At 40.0% G+C, this 21317-nt stretch overlaps 1 pseudogene; it reads left to right on the plus strand.

Annotated features, from left to right (window-relative positions):
* The first annotated feature begins 2113 nt into the window (after positions 1 to 2113).
* On the plus strand, positions 2114 to 3424 carry LOC147003906 (vomeronasal type-1 receptor A11-like; annotated as a pseudogene).
* The last annotated feature ends 17893 nt before the right edge of the window (positions 3425 to 21317 follow it).

The raw sequence follows: 21317 nt of genomic DNA on the forward strand, positions 1-21317 counted from the left end.
CTTCCCAGCACTGTGGAGGAGCCCAGAAGATTGTTAGTGAGTCCCAGAAAGGTTATACAGTTTTACACTGTTGGACTTTGTTGAATTTTATTGTGACTGTGCCCTGGTTCTTCCTTTTGGAAACAAGAAAATATTTAAGTTATTATTTATGTTGCAGGGGCCTAGAATTAAGAGACTTCGAACTTTTAAATGCATTTGGAGTTTTACGAAGACTTTGGAGTTTTACAGACTACATGTATTTTACAGAAACTTTGAAAATGTAAGAGAAATTGGATGTTCTAGTGATGGAAAATTTTGGAGAAGCTTTGCATGTTGAGCAAGATTTGAAGATTTAGGGCAGATTAAGCTTTTAACGTATATTGAATTTTTATCTTGAAATTTTGATATTAATATGATATCTTGAGAACAAAAGAGACAAGTTTATAGTGTAACACTGATGTGTTTTTGTGTCAATCTGACAAGGGTACAGCTCTTCCAGCTATTTGCTATTTTGGTTTCTTTGGGTTTTTTTTTTGAGGGGGGGAGGGTTGGGTTTTGGGTTTTGGGTTTTGTTTTGTTTTGTTTTGACACACAATAAATCATTGAGAAAGAGGTAAGGTAATGTCAGTTCAGATAATTCCCCTACCATATTGAGATGTGGGCATATTTGTGGTGAATTTAGATTGGTTATCTAGGTGAAAAAGCCCAGCTTAGTGTGAGTATAGGCCCCAAGCTGGTAGTTACTTAAGAATACAGACAAGAAAAAACATTAAGCAAAAAGCTAGTAAATAGCACTCTTTCATGATTGTGCATCAGTTCCTGCCTATAGGTCTCTGCCTTAACATCTTCCACCAACTATCCTGGATGATGTATTACTAGCAGTAACATGCAATAAAGGCTTTCCCAGCCAGCATGGGTTTGGTCATGGTGTTTTACTAAGTTAATGTCTAATCAAAGAACTGTAAGAATTCTACAGCATATACAGCACATTGATGAATATAAACTTGTAGTTGGCATATCAGGAATCTAAAGAAGTATGAACCCTCAGTTTTTGAAAGAGGAAATGAACACTCCTATAGATCCTGACGTTCGAGAATCAGTTGTGCCATTTTGCTTTAATTCTGTAATAAGAGATAACCCCAATTCTTTTAATTGTGATTCTATTTATACCAGACTTCACATCATGAAGGAAGTTGGAGTTAGCTCCTGCAGACATTTGTCCATTTTGTTCTTCTATTGGAGGCAGTTCTAGATTGAGATTAGAAACATGGAAGATGAAGTTACAGAGTATCACACAAACACTGAATTTTCCACACAAGTACTCTAGAGAGGACTTCACTCCAATATTCTGCTGTTTTGTAATTTATTTTTTGTTTTATCTTCTGTTTCAAACAGGGATGAAGCTGACCAGTAACTATGTATTGCCCTTTCTCTCCCAGAGTACAAACATAAGGCACTGCATGTGAGAACCAGCAAATGAAATATCTGCAAAGAACATCTTGTGCTGAAACACTGCCATGTTTGGTATGTAAACAGCATGCTCTTATATACCTAGTGCCCACCTGACACAGGAACATGGCTGTGTATATGTTCAGGAGGAGGTGACTGAAGCTCAGCCTCAGAGTATTCTGGGTCATACTTGGTTAAAATGTCAGATTGTGGGAGGAAGGAAAAATGTCTGGATTCACAGATCACAGTTCCCAACATTTGATACATGAATATATTAAGATATTTGATTTTCACAAAATATTGAGTAGTGACAGACACAAATCGAATAAGAGCATGCCCATCCCACAAGAATTATTTTATTGAAAAGAACTGGTTTCTTTCACACGATCCTCCTCAATCAAACACACCCAAAACAGTAAAACTGTCTGTAATGTTGCTGGAAGTGCAGATGTTGTTGATGAAAATCAAGTAAGATGCTGTTCCTGCTCCAGGAAAACCTACACAGGCTAAATAAGAAAAGACATAATCTATGATGCAGGCAGTATTTAATGTGGATGGAGCTCACATACAGATGCAGCCACCATAGGACACAGGATCCATCCATGGCTCAGCTGAGGACAAATGAGAGCATGAGTGTGGTCTGTGGGGTGAAGGGAGGAGCTGAGGTTTTCAGTAAAATGTTGTGAGGGGAGCAGAGTTGCCAAGTAGTGATGAGTGAGATTGTATTCTTTTCTCCTCAACCACTGTTCTCTCATATTATGAATAAGAACATCAGACTGCACACTCATTCTAACATAAAGAATATCTTTTTCTCTGAAATTGGCATTGGGATCTCAGGCAACAACAGCTTCCTTCTTCTCTTTTACATCCTAAAGTTCATTCGTGGACACAGGCCCAGACTCACTGACCCGCCCATTTTTCTCTTGTCCCTAATCCACTTACTGATGCTACTGCTCATGGCATTCATAGCCACAGACATTTTTATTTCTTGGAGGGGCTGGGATGACATCATGTGTAAATTCCTTGTGTACCTGTACGGAGTTTTGAGAGGTCTCTCCCTTTGTACCACCAGCATGTTGAGTGTCCTCCAGGCCATAATCCTCACTCCCAGAAGCTCCTGTTTAGCAAAGTTCAAGCGCAAATCTCCTCATAACATCTCCTGTGCCATTATTTTCCTGAGTGTCCTCTATATGTTAATTAGCAGTCACATCTTGTTATCCATCATTGCCACCCCATTTTGACCAGGAATGACTTTCTTTATGTTACTCAATCCTGCTCTAGGCTACCCTTAAGTTAGTTCGTGCAAAGCATGTATTCTACATTGCTGGCCCTCAGGGAAGTCTTTCTTATTAGTCTCATGGTCCTCTCAACTTTGTACACGGTGGTCCTCTTGTGCAGGCACAGGAAACAGGCCCAGCATCTTCAAGGTACCAGTTTTTCCCTCAAAGCATCTGCAGAGCAAAGGGCCACCCAGACCATCCTGATGCTCATGACCTTCTTTATGCTGATGTCCATATTTGACAGCATTGTCTCCTGCTCAAGAACTATGTTCCTGAATGATCCAACATCTTACTCTATCCATATCTTTGTGATGCACATCTATGCCACAGTCAGCCCTTTTGTGTTTATGAGCACTAAAAAACATATAGTTAACATTTTGAGAGGGTGATAAATGTTTGAATCTTCACTATCAAGATTCTTTAAGAAGAGCTAATGACCTGGCATCAGAACTGTCAGTCATGGCATGCTGTATATGTGCTTTGCCCCATGTTAAATATGAAGATGTTTTTCTGTTAAAATGATTTATTTTAACCAACATGACAGTAAATATGTAACAGAAGATTTAACAACATGCACTTAGAGATATGATAAGGGTGTTTCTAAATTTCTTTCAGTTTTTATTTCTCAGTGAAAGGATCCCTATGAGGTAGTTTTTGCCCATCTAGGTCTTCAGTGTCCCACACTGTTTGTATGTGTGTGACCACTTCAAATATGTTTTGATGTCTCAATTTTCTGTTATGAATTTTGATAAATTAGAGAAACATTTCTTACCAATAGTAGTGCTATGACCCATAAAGAAAAGTAATTATATATATATATAAAACTTTCAAAGCAGAATTATGTGCAAAAGGTCAAAAGGTACATAGTGACTTATACAGCAATGCTAAGAATAACAGGAATTAAAACTCTCAGGATTTCAAATGGAAACAACAGTCTAGAATTAATAGGACATATGACTGAAACACAACCTCTGCATGGTGTGGGATAGTGGTCAATCTTTAAGTGCAAGGCAATTCCTGCACAGGGTGCTGTGGGATGGAGCCCCCCAAAACAGGAAATGTCCAGACCACAGTGGCAAGCTCCCTGGAGGTTCAAGACTCTACCCCACACCTCTCCTTAAACCCTGTTCTTCCTCATTCAGTCCACACTGTAATTAGCTTCTAGTAAAATCTGTTACATGGGGAAGCATTACTGCTTATTGGACATTTGGTCAAATTCTACTAAGAACTTTAATAAACCAATCAAACATAAGTCACTCTAGATTGCTAAAGCAAGGAGACACAGGGTACAAAAAAATTTCTAAAAATTAAATTGGACCTCAGTTTTTTGAATGATAATCTCTGTGTTTATTATTTCTATACAATTAGCTGATTGCTGACTTCAACTTGATTGTCTCACCATTGGTTATTTTCAACAACTATGGAATGTAGACAAACCATGAACTTCCTGTGGAAAGTAAGATAACTCAATGAGAGAAAAGTAAGTTTTATGTGATAACTTACTAACTGACTGAAAGAGTTTGGCAATATAGTTTCACACAGACACACAAAATTCGATGCCATTTTAGGTTCAAGAAAAAGGCAACATATTTTTGTTTTTGTTTGATGGACAGACTTTCAATTCAGCAGGGAAAAAAGTGTCATAAATCTGTGTATTTATGAGATATGTGATGTGTATGTATTCACTAGCACTTATTGAGTAGCTAGAGTTTTCAAATGGCATCTTTGTATGTTTCTGGTACTTCCTAATAATAAAGATATATTTTCTTCCTACAGATATCACAGCATTGTCTCTGTGCCCCTGAGGTTCAGAGGATAAAGTATTCACTGCACAATAAAAAGCTAAGTACATATACCCAGCATACACATATCACTAGACAATGAATGTCAGGTATCTTTCACCCCCGGAGATCTTACAGACAAATGGGTGGTGAATTCCCAGAATCTCAGGGTTACTTAGCCTGGCCCACATGGTAGAGAAAAACAAGGGACCCAACAGAAGCAAAGTGGAAATTCAGGACCAATGTAACAGGTTGAAATCTGACATCTACATGCACTCCATGATGTATATGTGCCTATATTCACAGGCATAAATACACACACACACACACACACACATACACACACAAACACAAATATAAATAACTCCCCCTATATCAAATAATGATGAGAATATAAATACTACAGAATGTAATTTTCAATAATAAAACATTGTGACAAATATTTCCTGCACACAGATTTGAAGACCACTCTTTGCTCATCTGAATCTTGTACTCATTCTCTCCTGGGAAACCAAAGCTCTCACTGGAGATCCTGCCAGAACCGTGCTCACTTCTGGCACTGAGCTGCAAAGGCAGCTCCAGTGTTGGGTCTCCTTGATGAAATTCCTGTGACTACAAAAGTCTGAATGTAAAAGGAGATCAGACATGTGAATCTTTAGTATTAGCTGATGCAATAAAGACATGAGCTTGAAATATGCTTTTACATTAGAAGTGAATTATCAAACCTTGTCACGTGTTGAAATAAAAGCAGTCATTAATAGTCTCCCATCCAAAAAAAAAAAAAAAATCCAGGACCAGATGGGTTTAGTGCAGAGTTCTATCAGACCTTCAAAAAAGACCTAATTCCAATTCTCCTCAAATCCCACAAAATATAAACAGAAGGCACTCTACACAATTCATTCTATGAAGTCACAATTACTCTGATAGCTAAAACACACAGAGACCCAACAAAGAAAGAGAACTTCAGACCAATTTGCCTTATGTATATCAATGCAAAAATACTCAATAAAATTCTCACAAACCACATCCAAGAACACATCAAAATGATCATCCACCATGATCAAGTAGGCTTCATTCCAGGGATTCAGAGATGGTTTAATATAAAGAAATCCATCAATGTGATCCACTATATAAACAAACTCAAAGACATAAACCACATGATCATCTCTTTAGATGCTGAGAAAGCATTTGAAAAAATCCAACACCCATTCATGTCTTGGAAAGATGAAAAATTCAAAGCACACATCTAAACGTAATAAAAGCAATATACATCAAACCAGTAGCCATCATCAAACTAAATGCAGAGAAACTTGAAGCAATCACACTAAACTCAGGAACTAGACAAGGCTGCTCAGTCTCTCTACCTACCTATCCAATATAGTACTTGAAATCTTAGCCAGAGTAATTAGGCAACAAAAGGAGAACAAAGGGATACAAATTGGAAAGGAAGAAATCAAAATACCACTATTTGCAGATGATGTGATAGCATATATAAGTGACTCTAAAAATTATAACAAAGTACTCCTAAACCCAATAAACAGCTTCAGTGCAGTAGTGGGATATGAAATTAACTCAAACAAATCAGTGGCCTTTCTCTATACAAAGGATAAACAGGCTGAGAAAGAAATTAGGGAAACAACACCCTTCTCAATAGTAAGAAATAATATAAAATACCTTGGTGTGACTCTAAGGAAGTAAAGATCTGTATGATAAGAACTTCATGTCTCTGAAGAAAGAAATTGAGGAATATATCAGAAGATGGAAAGATCTCCCATGCTCATGGATTGGAAGGATTAATATAGTAAAAATGGCTATCCTGCCAAAAGCAATCTACAGATTCAATGCAATCCCCATCAAAATTCCAACTCAATTCTTTACCAAGATAGAAAGGACAATTTGTAAATTCATCTGGAATAACAAAAAACCTAGGATAACAAAAACTATTCTCAACAATAAAAGAACCTCTGGTAGAATCACCAATCCTGATGTCAAGCTGTACTACAGGGCAATTGTGATATAAACTGCATGGTACTGGAACAGCAACAGACAGGTAGATCAATGAAATAGAATTGAAGACCCAGAAATGAACCCACACACCTATGGTCACTTGATCTTTGACAAAGGAGCTAAAACCATCCAATGGAAAAAAGAAAGAATTTTCATTAAATGGTGCTGGCTCAACTGGCAGTTATCATGTAGAAGAATGCAAATTGATCCATTCTTATCTCCTTGTATAAAATTTAAGTCCAAGTGGATCAAGGAACTCCATATAAAACCAGAAAAAAACTGAAAGCTATAGAGGAGTAGGTGGAAGAGTCTTGAAGATATGGGTACAGTTGGAAAATTCCTGAACAGAGCAGCAATGGCTGGTGCTGTAAGATCGAGAATCAACAAATGTGACCTCATAGAATTGCAAAGCTTCTGTAAGGCAAAAGACGCTGTCAGTAAGACAAAAAGGCCACCAATATATTGGGAAAGGATCTTTACCAATCCTACATCAGATAGGGGATTAATATCCAGTATATACAAAGAACTCTAGAAATTGGACTCAGGAAAATCAAACAACCCCATTAAAAATGGGGTACAGAGCTAAATAAATAATTATCAACTGAGGAATACCAGTTGGCTGAGAAGTACCTGAAAAAAGGTTCAATATCCTAAATCATCAGGGAAATGCAAACCAAAACAACCCTGAGATCCCACCTCACACTGGTCAGAATGGCTAACATCAAAAATTCAGGTGACAGCAGATGCTGGCGAGGATGTGGAGAAAGAGGGACAATCCTCCATTGTTGGTGGGATTGCAAGCTTGTACAACCACTCTGGAAATCAGTCTGGCAGTTCCTCAGAAAATAGGACATAGTACTACTGGTAGATCTAGCAATACCTCTCCTGGGCATATACCCAGAAGATGTTCCAACTGGTAATAAGAACACATGAGCCACTATGTTCATAGCAGCCTTATTTATAATAGCCAGAAGCTGGAAAGAACCCAGATGTCCCTCAACAGAGTAATGAATACCAAAATGTGGTAAATTTACACAATGGAGTACTGCTCAGCTATTAAAAACAATTAATTTATGAAAATTACTAGGCAAATGGATGGATCTGGAGGATATCAACCTGCATGAGGTAACCCAATCACAAAAGAAGTTACTAGATATGCACTAACTGATAAGTGGATATTAGCCCAGATACTTAGAGTACCCAAGATACAATTTGCTAAACTCATGAAACTCAAGAAGAAGGAAGACTAAAGTGTGGATATTTCATTCCTTCTTAGAATGGGGAACACAATACCCATGGAAGGAGTTACAGAGACAATGTCTGGAGCGGATACTGAATGAATGACCATCCAGAGACTGTCCTACCCAGGGATCCATCCCATAAACAACCACTAAACCCAGACTCTATTGCATATACCAACAAAATTTTTCTGACAGGACCCTGATTTAGTGGTCTCTTGTGAGGCTGTGCCAGTGCCTTGCAAATATAGAAGTAGATGCTCACAGTCATCCATTTGATGGAACACAAGGCCCCCACTGAAGGATCTAGACAAAGTACCCAATGAGCTGAAGGGGTCTGAAACCCTATAGAAGGAACAACAACATGAACTAACCAGTACCCCCAGAGCTTGTGTCTCCAGCTGCATATATAACAGAGGATGGCCTAGTCAGCCATCAGTGGGAGGGGAGGCCCTTGGGCTTGTGACAATTCTATGCCCCAGTATAGTGGAATGCCAGGGCCAGGAAGTGGGAGTAGGTGAGTTGGGGAACAAGGGTAAGAGACAGGGTATAGGAAATTCTTGGAGAGTAAACTAGGAAAGGGGATAGCATTTTAAATGTAAATGAATAAAACTTCTATTAAAAAAAAAAGAATCTTCACTTCATTCTATACCCATTATATTGCAGTTTAGTCTTCTCATTGTGTCTTGGATTTCCTGGATATTTTAGGTTAGGAGTTTTTTGCATTTTGCATTTTCTTTTACTGTTGTGTCAATGTTTTCTATGGTCTTGTGCACCTGAGATTTTCCCTTCTATCTCTTGTATTCTGTTGATGTGCTTGCATGTATGACTCCTGATCTCTTTCCTAGGTTTTCTTTCTCCAGGGTTGTCTCCTTTGTGATTTTTTTATTGCTTCTATTTCCATTTTTAGATGCTGGTTGGTTTTATTCAATTCTTTACCCTACTTGGTTGTGTTTTCCTATAATTCTTTAAGGGATTTTTGTGTCTCCTCTTTAATGGCTCCTAGCTGTTTATATGTTCTCCTGTATTTCTTTAAGGGAGTAATTTATGTCCTCCTTAAAGTACTCTATCGTCAACATGAGATATGATTTTAAGTCAGAGTTTTGCTTTATTAGTGTTTGGTGTATCCATAGCTCACTGTGTTGAGAGAACTGGGCTCTGATGATGCCAATAGCCTTGGTTTCTGTTGCTTATGTTCTGGCACTTACCTCTCAACCACTAGTTATATCTGGTGTTAGCTGGTTTTGCTGTCTCTGATTGTTACTTGTCCATCCTGCAAGCCTGTGTGTCAGTACTCCTGCGAGACCAGTTCTCTCCAGTAGGAATTTGGGTATGGAGAGCTGTGGCAAGGATTTTTAGTTCAGGGCTGCAGATGGAAAGTGGAAGAATCCTGCCCCCAGCTGTTCCCTGGTTCCTATGTCCTGACATCTCTGGGTAGGTCCCTCTTATGCAGAAATTTGATCATAATTGGTGGTCTTACCTGTGCTCAGAAGTGTGTCTGCCCTCCTAGGAGACCAGGTTTCTCCCAGTAGTATTTGGATATGGAACACTGTGGCAAAAGATCAGCTTAGGGTCCTGTGAAACAGGATCAGCTCTAAGCACAGATAGAAACTGGAAGGCTCCTGTCCCAGGCTGATCCTTGGTTCCTGTGTCTAGAAGGCTCTGGGAAGGTGCCTCTGAGCAGAAGTGGTGGTCATACATGTACGCACAGATTTGTCCACACCACTGGGAGACCAGCTCACTCCCGGAAGTAGGGAGTACTGTGGCACTACTTTTGTTATAATTTTAACTGAAATAAAATAATTTATGACATATATCACATCTGTATTTTGAGTGTGTTTAAATAATTCCAGTGTGTTTGGAAGGAAATGTACTTAATATATCAGAATCATCTCGTAGACGATAACCTCCCATTACTTCAATATTCCCACCAATATTTTCTCCTGCAGTGCATTATTCCATATTCACTTTCAGAAATTACACACCAATGATCTTCACTTGGTTTTTGTTCAGTACAGATGCTCTGTGAAGTGACCTTCCTGAGGAGGTTTCTACATATTAATTACACAGTGGTGATTTCTGCCCCTGATTTCTAAGATCAAAATTCCAAGCTCTCAAGAGAAACAGTCTGTGACTGTCAATCCTTCAGTTGCCCCAGTAAGATAAAGTCCGTCAAGCTGCATCCTGTCCTGCTCTGTGCTTAGCTCTCAGATTTTCTCCATTTATATCTTTTCATAAAACCATCAAAACAGGCAAACACAAACCAAAATCTTGCTTCCTGCTGACATGCAGTGACTAAGACTAGGAGCAAGGGCAGGAGCTATGCAGAGAGCCAGTCTTGGCTGGTGTTTCCTTACTGAGCAGAGTCTGTTGTAGGCTGTGGTCTCCCAGGCTGACAGCTGTGTCAGAGCTGAGGCTTTTCAAAAGCCTCCAGATTCTGTAATTCAAAAGTGCACTTTAGTCTGCTGTGTTACTGTGTATGTGCTAAAATATTGGTCAATAACCTAGCTGCCAGTCTGAACCTCAATAGCTACCCACAGTGTTTTTTTGTTTGTTTGTTTGTTTGTTTGTTTTTAAAAAAATGATCAGGATTCATTGTCAAGATACTTTTCAAAAGTAGACATTATTACCTAGCACATATGTTCGTCAGACCTTGGGCATGGCATTCATGCAGTTCCTGGATCTCATGGTCTATCTGGTTAGAACTGACACGTGCTTGCTTGTAGCTTTCTTTCCTGATGCACCAGCATCTCCCTGAGTCTTCCTAGTTTTCAAGATAGAATTGTGCAATAAAAAGAGCACACTGCTCAATTCCACCTCATCCCCATCCCATGAGCAGTTGGAAGAGTCTTTTCCCTATCCAGACCCCTGTGTCAAACTTTCATTAGCTCACAGCGGTGATTAGGGCGATGAGAACATGGTAAAGGTGAGCTGTATGATAGTGATCTATGATTATGAAAGCAGGCAGGTGGCAATCTGCTCTGACATAAACGATGAGCTTCACACACCATCTCCACACCAGGATGAGGGCAGGCTGACTAGATGTTGAGAGGAGGAAACAGACGTGTCTATCCTTCCTACTTCTTCTTGGATCAGTGCACACACAGAGTCATAACAGCCATCATGCAAGGCATCTGTAGCGGGGTTTCCTCCTCCCATTCCACTCTCTATCTCCCTCAATATCACAAGTTCACGTCACTGACCTGAGCATTTGTCATCTGTGTGGGGCTCATTTGGTGATGCCAGGCACTACAAGGCTCTCACAGATTGCAGTAACTGCAGGATGGCCCTGTGTCTGCAGACCTGGCTTCCTTCAACTCTGCAGTGCAGGGCAAGCTAACTCTGTCATCCTGCAGGGGACATTACTACACCTGACACTAACAAAAGAGGGTTCGAGTTTTTCTTGGCCACTTCTTCCTCCCTCACTAAATCGTTTCCCTGATCTGCTCATTATAATGTTTCCTCTTCTGTCTCTTACATGGGACCAACTTTCCCACATATGTCACCATTTCTGTGATTTATTTCTTAATATACAGAGTGTCTTGTATCTGTTAATAAACCTTTCTTTTTGTTGGAAAATCTGAAAATCAAGTAGAGACAGCAGCACAGTATTGGATTCGTTGTCCAAATATTTCCTAAAACAAAATGAGATTCTTGATTTTTTTTCATTATAAAAAATTACACATAGTACATGGAAGAACACAGCAAAAGAACAAACATGCAACCAGCTCTTTCTAGGTCATCATGTTTTTTGTCTCAGTGAGTCAGAGAAGCGAACTTGCCACAGTTCACAGTGACTGAGTCAATAGTGTCCTAACAACCTCTCCATCCTGGCCAGTCTTTGGCAGTTTCTACCAGGTGGGCAGGGCCCCAGGGACTGACTCCACGAATTTGTGATGTCTGAAATAGAATTAGCAATAATAGTGACCATGACCAAACTCTAGAGGGCAAGGTGCAGTCCTGTGAGGTCCTCTTTTGCAACAGACTCCATTCATTACAGAGAGTTTAAAACTTTTAATAACTAAAACAACAGAAGAACAGAAGAATTTACTTCCAAACAGTTTTACTCAAAAACATGCTCATTGCCCAGAAAACATCCTCTGTGCTGAGGGACTATTAAAACACAGTGTCTCCTCCAGAGATGGTGAAACTTCCCCTAAGGCCCCCAGGCTGCTCCTCTCACAGCCTGCCTGTGTCCTGACTACTTTCTGATTCTGCACTTGGGTGCAGAGTACTTTTTTGTCTGAGGAGAGTGACAAGTTCTATCTTGAGAGTATGGAATCAAGGCATCCCAGTGTTAACTGCCTGTCACAGTACTCCTCTCTCCCAGAAACAGCCATTTTGGGAGCACTAAGCACAAACTTTAGGTGAGCTCCCTTGCCACACCTGCAGGAGAGATCAGAAAGTTTACACCAAATAGACAACCCTAGCTTTCCTCACTTTACTCCTTAGACTTAATTCTGATGAATTTCATCATCATGATGGCTCTCTTCCAGGTTGCAGGCCTCCTGGTCTTCTTAAGAGGTTTCTGTTCATTGGATGGAATACAGAGAGCTTCAAAGCTCTGGAGAGCCAGGGTGACAGAGACAAATGAACATAGCTGAGGCCAAGTTGGGGTTTGCTCTGAGAGGAACCTGAATGCTCAGCACCATCCTCACTGACAGAGGCAGGATGAGGCTTCATCTGCAGCATAGCTAACACACAGTTATGGAAAGCATATGAGCCCTATGACAGAAGGGACCTGGTGACCTATAGCTGAAGCTTGTAGTCAATCAAGCCCGGTGATACACTCCTAATGCCTGAATAATATGATGGCTCCAGAGTTGGAGGCAGGAAAATTGTAAGTTCAAGGCTAGCCTTGGATACAGAATGGAAAATGAGAAATGTGTTATGCTAGGGGAGGGTGCACAGATTGGTCAATGAATATCAATAAAGAAAGATGATTGACTTTCCTCTGGTTAGTTTGATCATATAATGAAACTGCAATATAACTTTGTATACTTGCCATTTTAAAGGACAGTATATAATAACAAGTTACGGGAAATTTGTACCCAATAAGTGTTACTGGGTGTGTAAAGACATTTTATTATCAGCCAGTTCCAGAGCTGTCTCCATATACAGAGATATAAACATCATGACATATACATCACCTATTTTGTTGATTGTGTTAGTATCCCTTTTCTTCGCTGTCACCAAGGTCTTTAGGAGGTCTTCCTTTGTCATGTCTGATTTTTATCAACTTGGAAGGAACCCACAGCTTTTATTTCCTGTGAAATTATAGGCATAATCCCTCAGGCCGGTATACAACAGAGCTCTGCCTGCCTCTGCCCCTTAAACCACATGCTAGCATTACAGGCATGTGCCACCACATTTGGCTCTGTTCATGGTTTTAAACTTTGCTGATAACAGTGTATTCATTTCTACATATAATCTTTTTGTCTCTCTATCTCTTTATCTCTGTATCTTTGTCTCTGTCTCTGCTTCTCTCTCTCTCTCTCTCTCTCTCTCTCTCTCTCTCTCTCTCTCTCTCTCTCTCTCTTTCTCTCTCTCTGTCTCTGTCTCTCCCTCTCCCCATATTCTTAATATTTAAATATATGCAGATATTCTCTCCTTTTAGACACTCAGTCTGTTATCATAGAACCTCACAGCAGCATCTTTAACCAACTCAGGATGTAGAGAGGATGAGTCAGTCCTTCTCCAGATTCTCTGCTTGCATCATGCAGTGCTCACATTATTTCCTTAAGTGATCCTAGAGGCTCAATTATGGGATCCAAGCATGAACAGTGACATCACTGCCTATAGATATGAGTGTCATTTTTGATATATAAACTGCCCCAAGTTCCTCTTTTAAGTTGAGTGACAGAATACTATCTTTTTAATTTTTCTTTTATTATTATTAATAATTCCATTCATTTACATTTAAAATGACATCCCACTTCCCAGTTAACCCATTCACCAACACACACACCCGCAATTCCATGATATTCCATTTCCTGGTTACCCTTCTACTACTTCCCCATTGTACATCTGTCCTACATTGTACATTTTGCCTATATGAGGGTGGTCCTCCCATCCACTCATACTCTCCTGTCCCACCACTCCAGCATCCCCCTACTCTGGGGCATCAAACCTCCCTGGGACCAAGGACCCCCCCATTGCTATTGGACAAGGCTATCCTCTGCTACAGATGTATATGGAGTCAAAGATCCCTTAGGTAAACCTCTTGGTTGGTGGTCTACTGTCTGGGAGAACTAGGTGGTTAGGCCAGCCTATGTCATTCTTCAAATGGAGTAGCAATTCCCCTCCAACCCCCCAGTCCTTCTGCCAGCTCCACCATCAGGTTCCCTGAGTTCAGCCTGATGGTTGGCTTCAAGCATCTGACTCTGCTTTGGTCAGTTGCTGGCTGGACCTCCCCAGGAACTGCCACAAATTGGTTCCTGTCTGGAAGAGCCTCTTGACCACAGTAACAGTCTTGGTTTTGGTATCTGCAGACATAATGTATCCCCAGGTATGTCTTTTCCCCAGTTGGCCCTTCCTTCAGTCTCTGTTCCATTTTTTGTCCCTGTTCTTCCTTTGGATAGGACCTGCTGTTATCTAAGGGAACATTTATTGGTTAAAAAACTTTGGGATGGGTGGGTGGCTCTATCCCTTAACCAGAGGTCCTGTCTATTTACTGAAGATGGTCTCCACAGGTTCTATCCCCCCTTCTCTACACATTATTGCTAAAGTCATTCTCATTAGGTTCTGGGAGCCTCACATTTTTTCTGGCATATGGGACATTCCAGTGGCTATCCTCAGTTCCTGCAACCTATTTTTATTTGATTTCATGACCCTCTGTACCTCTCTCACATCCCCAGATAATTTTTTTTGTTTTTGTTTTTGTTGTTGTTTTTGAGACAGGGTTTCTCTCTTTAGCCCTGGCTATCCTGGAACTCACTCTGTAGAACAGGCTGGCCTCAAACTCAGAAATCCACCTGCCTCTGCCTCCCAAGTACTGGGATTAAAGGTGTGCATGACCAACACCTCCTCCTCACTTGCCCCTCCCTTATCCACCTCTTCTTCCATCTCCCACAATCCTCCTGTTCCCCCTCAATGCACCCCTTTACCTTCCTTCCTTCTATGCCTTTGGTGAGGCAGTTATGGGCACCTGAAACATGCATAGGCCATATTTGAACTAAATCCTACTACCACCTCCTGTTCACTCTCTGCTTTATATTAGGGTTCAAGATGTGAGTTCTCTGGTTCTTATTCCAACTGTTATGCTTCCTGCTTTCTGGCATGCTTTCCCACCATGACAGATCTGTTAGCCAAATGAACTGAACATTTTTAAGAGGTTAAGGGAGGTCTGATTCATGTATGGTTCTATAACAAACCAGCCAAGTCCCGAATGAGTGTTTGTAATTTGACATTGGAAAAGCTCTGTCAATGACAAGTGGTAAGGGTAAACCTTCCCTGCAACAATTTCAGTGGAATGGCTAAACCTTCCTATGGTCCAAATAAGAATGTTCTCATTGTGTGCAGAGAATGTACACCAGGAATGCTGACACACCTAAGATCAGAGGCTCTCAGGAGGTACAAGCCACAGTCAGAAACTGCAAGACCAGCTAACAGCAGAGATATGCAGACAGCAAGGGGCAAGTGCAAGAACCTATTCAACAGAATCCAAGGCTACTTGGCATCATCAGAGCCAAGTAACCCCATCATAGAAGACCTGGATACCTTAACACACCAGAAAGGGGAGACTCTGATTTAAAATCACATCTCATGATGATAACAGAGGACTTTAAGAACATACATAACTCCCTTAAAGGAATACAGGAGAACACAAGTAAACAGCTAGAAGCCCTTAAAGAATAAATACATAAATCCCTTAAAGAAATACAGGAAAACACAACCAAACAGGTGAAGAAATTGAACAAAACAATCCAGGATCTGTAAAGGGAAATAGAGACAATAAAAAAATCACAAAGGGAGACAACGCTGGAGACAGAAAACCTAAGAAAGAGATCAGGAATCAGGAGTCATAGATGCAAGCATTGCAAACAAAATACAAGATGTAGAAGAGAGAATCTCAGGTATAGAAGATACCATATAACACATTGACACAACAAATGAAACACAAAATGCAAAATGCTCCTATCTCAAAATAATCAGGAAATTGAGGACACAATGAGAAGACCAAACCTAAGAATAATAGGTATAGAAGAGAGTGAAGATTCCCAATTTAAAAGACCAGAAAATGTCTTCAACAAAAGTATAGGATAACACTACTCTAACCTAAATGACGGAAGAGATGCCCATGAACACACAAGTAGCCTACAGAACTACAAATAGACTAGATAAGGAAAGAAATTCTTGCCCTTCCAGTCCACACCAGCACCGGGATATCTTAGGCACGGAATCTGTGGACATACCCAAGGGCACCAAAGGACCCTCCAACGGGATCTTAAGACCTCTGGTGAGTGGAACACAGCTTCTGCTCCAATCCAATCACACGGGACCTGAGACTGCATTAATTAGGGAAGCAGAAAACCCGGCCTGATCAGGGTCACAAGTCGCTTCCAGTCCACACCAGCACCAAGGTGCCTTGGGCACGGAGTCTGCGAATACCTGCAAGGTCCCCACAGGACCCTCCATCTTAAGACCTCTGGTGAGTTGAACATAACTTCTGCCAGGAGGAAGGTTCGAACAACAGATATCTGGGCACCTTCCCTGCAAGAGGACAGCTTGCCTGCAGGGAGTACTCTGACCACTAAAACTAAGGAGAGAACTAGTCTCCCAGGTCTGCTGATAGAGGCTAACATAATCACCTGAGGAACAAGCTCTAACCAGAGACAACTATAAAATTAACTCCAGAGATTACCAAATGGCGAAAGGCAAACGTAAGAATCTTACTAACAGAAACCAAGACCACTCACCATCATCAGAACACAGCACTACCACCCAACCCAGTCCTGGGCACCCCAATACACCTGAAAAGCTAGACCCCGATTTAAAAACATATCTCATGATGATGGTAGAGGTTATCAAGAAGGACTTTAATAACTCACTTAAAGAAATACAGGAAAACACTGCTAAACAGGTAGAATACCTTAAAGAGGAAGCACAAAAAATCCCTTAAAGAATTGCAGGAAAACAAAACAAAACAGGTGATGGAATTGAATAAAACAATCCAAGAGCGAAAAAGGGAAGTAGACACAATAAAGAAAACCCAAAGTGAGGCAACGCTGGACATAGAAATGCTAAAAGAAATCTGAAACCATATATGCAAGAATCAGCAACAGAATATAAGAGATGGAAGAGAGAATCTCAGGTGTAGAAGATTCCATAGAGAACATCAGCACAACAATCAAAGAAAATACAAAACGCAAAAAGATCCTAACTCAAGATATCCAGGAAATCCAGGACACAATGAGAAGACCAAACCTACAGATAATAGGAGTAGATGGGAATAAAGATTTTCAACTTCAAGGCCACAAAATATCATCAACAAAATTATAGAAGAAAACTTCCCAAACCTAAAGAAGGACATGCCCATGAACATACAAGAAGCCTAGAGAAGTCCAAATAGATTGGACCAGAAAAGAAATTCCTCCCCACACAACAAAATCAGAATAACAAATGCACTAAATAAAGATAGAATATTAAAAGCAGTAAGGGAAAAAGGTCAAGTAACATATAAAGGCAGGCCTGTTAGGATTACTCCAGACTTATCACCAGAGACTATGAAAGCCAGAAGATCCTGGACAGATGTTATACAGACACTAAGAGAACACAAATTCCAGTCCAGGCTACTATACCCAGCCAAACTCTCAATTACCATAGATGGAGAAACCAAAGTACTCCACGACAAAATCAAATTCACACATTATAGTTCCATGAATGAAGTCCTTCAAAGAATAATAACAGAAAAAAAAATCAATACAAGGAGAGAAACCACGCCCTAGAGAAAGCAAGAAAGTAATCCCTCAACAAACTAAAAAGAAGACAGCCACAAGAACAGAATGCCAACTCTAACAACAAAAATAAGAGGAAGCAGCAATTACTTTTCCTTAATGTCTCTTAATATCAATGGACTCAATTCCCTAATAAAAAGACATAGACTAACAGACTGGCTACACAAACAGGACCCAACATTCTGCTGCTTACAGGAAACCCATCTCAGGGAAAAAGACAGACACTACCTCGGAGTGAAAGGCTGGAAAACAATCTTCCAAGCAAATGGTCTGAAGAAACAACCTGGAGTAGCCATTCTAATATCGAATAAAATCGACTTCCAACCCAAAGTTATCAAAAAAGACAAGGAGGGACACTTCATACTCATCAAAGGTAAAATCTTCCAAGAGGAACTCTCAATTCTGAATATCTATGCTTCAAATGCAAGGGCAGCCACATTCATTAAAGAAACTTTAGTAAAGCTCAAAGCACACATCGCACCTCACACAATAATAGTGGGAGACTTCAACACACCACTTTCATCAATGGACTGATCACGGAAACAGAAACTAAACCGGGACACAGTGAATCTAACAGAAGTTATGAAACAAATGGATTTAACAAATATCTACAGAACATTTCATCCTAAAACAAAGGATATAACTTCTTCTCAGCACCTCATGGGACCTTCTCAAAAACTGAACATATAATTATTCAAAAACAGGCCTCAACAGATAAATAATATTGAAATTGACCCATGCATCCTATCAGATCACCATGGACTAAGGCTGATCTTCAATAACAACGTAAATAATAGAAAGCCAACATTCACGTGGAAAATGAACAACACTCTTCTCGATGACACCTTGGTCAAGGAAGGTATAAAGAAAGAAATTAAATACTTCTTAGAGTTTAATGAAAATGAAGCCACAACATACCCAAACTTATAGGACACAATGAAAGCAGTTCTAAGAGGGAAACTCATAGCTCTGAGTGCCTCCAAAATAAATTAGAGAGAGCACACACTAGCAGCTTGACAACACAACTAAAAGCTCTAGGAAAAAAAGGAAGCAAATTTACCCAAGAGGAGTAGACAGCAGGAAATAATCAAACTCAGGGGCGAAATCAACCAAGTGGAAACAAGAAGAATTATTCAAAGAATCAACCAAATGAGGAGCTGGTTCTTTGAGAAAATCAACAAGATAGATAAAACCTTAGCCAGACTCACTAGAGGGCACAGGGAAAGCATCCTAATTAACAAAATCAGAAATGAAAAGGAAAACTTAACAACACATCCAGAAGAAATCTAAAACACCATCAGATCCTTCTACAAAAGGCTATACTCAACTGGAAAACCTGTATGAAATGGACAAATTTCTAAACAGATACCAGGTACCAAAGTTAAATCAGGATCAGATAAATGATCTAAACAGTCTTATATCCGCTAAAGAAATAGAATCAGTAATTAATAGTCTCCCAACCAAAAAAAGCACAGGACCAGATGGGTTTAGTGCAGAGATCTATCAGACCTTCAAAGAAGATATAATTCCAGTTTTGCACAAACTATTCCACAAAATAGAAGTAGAAGGTACTCTACACAACTCATTCTATGAAGCCACAATTACTCTGATACCTAAACAACAGAAAGATCCAACAAAGACAGAGAACTTCAGACCAATTTCCCTTATGAATATCGATGCAAAAATGCTCAATAAAATTCTTGCTAACCTTCTGTGGTGCATACTCTCACCTGTGCAAGGGAGATAAAACCATCCAGTGGAAAAAAGACAGCATTTTCAACAAATGGTGCTGGCACAACTGGCTGTTATCATGTAGAAGATTGCAAATTGATCCATTACTATCTCCTTGTACTAAGGTCAAATCTAAGTGGATCAAGGAACTCCACATAAAACAAAGAATTCTCACCTGAGGAATACCAAATGGCAGAGAAGCACCTGAAAAAATGTTCAACATCCTTAATCATCAGGGAAATGCAAATCAAAACAACCCTGGGATTCCACCTCACACCAGTCAGAATGGCTAAGATGAAAAATTCAGGTGACAGCAGATGCTGGTGAACATGCGGAGAAAGAGGAACGCTCCTCCATTATTGGTGGGATTTCAAGCTTGTACAACCACTCTGGAAATCAGTCTGGCGGTTCCTCAGAAAATTGGACATAGTACTACCAGAGGATCCCACAATACGTCTCCTGGGTATATATCCAGAAGATGTTCCAACTGGTAAAAAGGACACAAGCTCCCCTATGTTCATAGCAGCCTTATTTATAATAGCCAGAAGCTAGAAAGCATCCAAATGCCCCTCAACAGAGGAATGGATACAGAAAATGTGGTACATTTACACAATGGAGTACTACTCAGCTATTAAAAGGAATGAATTTATGAAATTCCTAGGCAAATGGATGGACCTGGAGGGCTTCATCCTGAGTGAGGTAACACAATTACAAAAGAACTTACACAATATGTACTCACTGATAAGTGGATATTAGCCCACTAACTTAGGATACCCAAGATATAAGATACAATTTGCTAAACGCATGAAACTCAAAAAGAATGAAGACCAAAGTGTGGACACTTTGCCCCTTCTTAGAATTGGGAACAAAACACCCATGGAAGGAGTTACAGAGACAAAGTTTTGAGCTGAGACGAAAGGATGGACCATCTAGAGACTGCCATATCCAGGGATCCATCCCATAATCAGCTTCCAAACGCTGACACCATTGCATACACTAGCAAGATTTTGCTGAAAGGACTCAGTTATAGCTGTCTCTTGTAAGGCTATGCCGGGGCCTAGCAAACACATAAGTGGATGCTCACAGTCATCTATTGGATGGAACACAGGGCCCCCAATGGAGGAGCTTGAGAAAGTATCCAAGGAGCTAAAGGGTTCTGCAACCCTATAGATGCAACAACATTATGAACTAACCAGTACCCCGGAGCTCATGTCTCTAGCTGCATATGTGTCAAAAGATGGCCTAATCGGCCATCACTGGAAAGAGAGGCCATTGGACATGCAAACTTTATATGCCCCCGTACAGAGGAATGCCAGGGCCAAAAAGTGGGAATGGGTGGGTAGGGGAGTGGGGAGGATGTTATGGGGGACTTTTGGGCTTGCCTTGGAAATGTTATTGAGGAAAATACCTATAAAAATATAAAAAAAGAAAAGAAATTCTTCCCATCACATAATAGTCAAAACACAAAATGCATAAAACAATGAAAGAATATTAAAAGCATTCAGGAAAAAGAGAGCAAGTAACATATAAGGCCAGACCTATCAGAATTAAACTAGAATTATCAATAGGAAATACTGGGAAGATGTTATTCAGACCTCTAGAGAACACAAATACCAATCCAGGCTACTATAAACAGCAAAACTTTCAATTACTATAGATGGAGAAACAAAGACAAAACCAAATTTACACACTATCTCTTCAAAAATCCATCCCTACAAAGGATAGTACATGGAAAATTCCAACACAAGAAAGGAAATTATACCCTAGAAAAAGCAAGAAATTATTCTTCTTTCAACAAACCCAAAAGAAGACATAATTACACCTCTAACAACAAAAGTAACATGAAGCAACAATCATTTTTCCTTACTAGCTCTTAACATCAATGGAATCAATTTA

The sequence above is a fragment of the Mus caroli genome, unplaced genomic scaffold (assembly GCF_978045245.1).
Source record: "Mus caroli unplaced genomic scaffold, Mus_caroli_1 scaffold_7, whole genome shotgun sequence".
Classification (NCBI taxonomy): domain Eukaryota; kingdom Metazoa; phylum Chordata; class Mammalia; order Rodentia; family Muridae; genus Mus; species Mus caroli.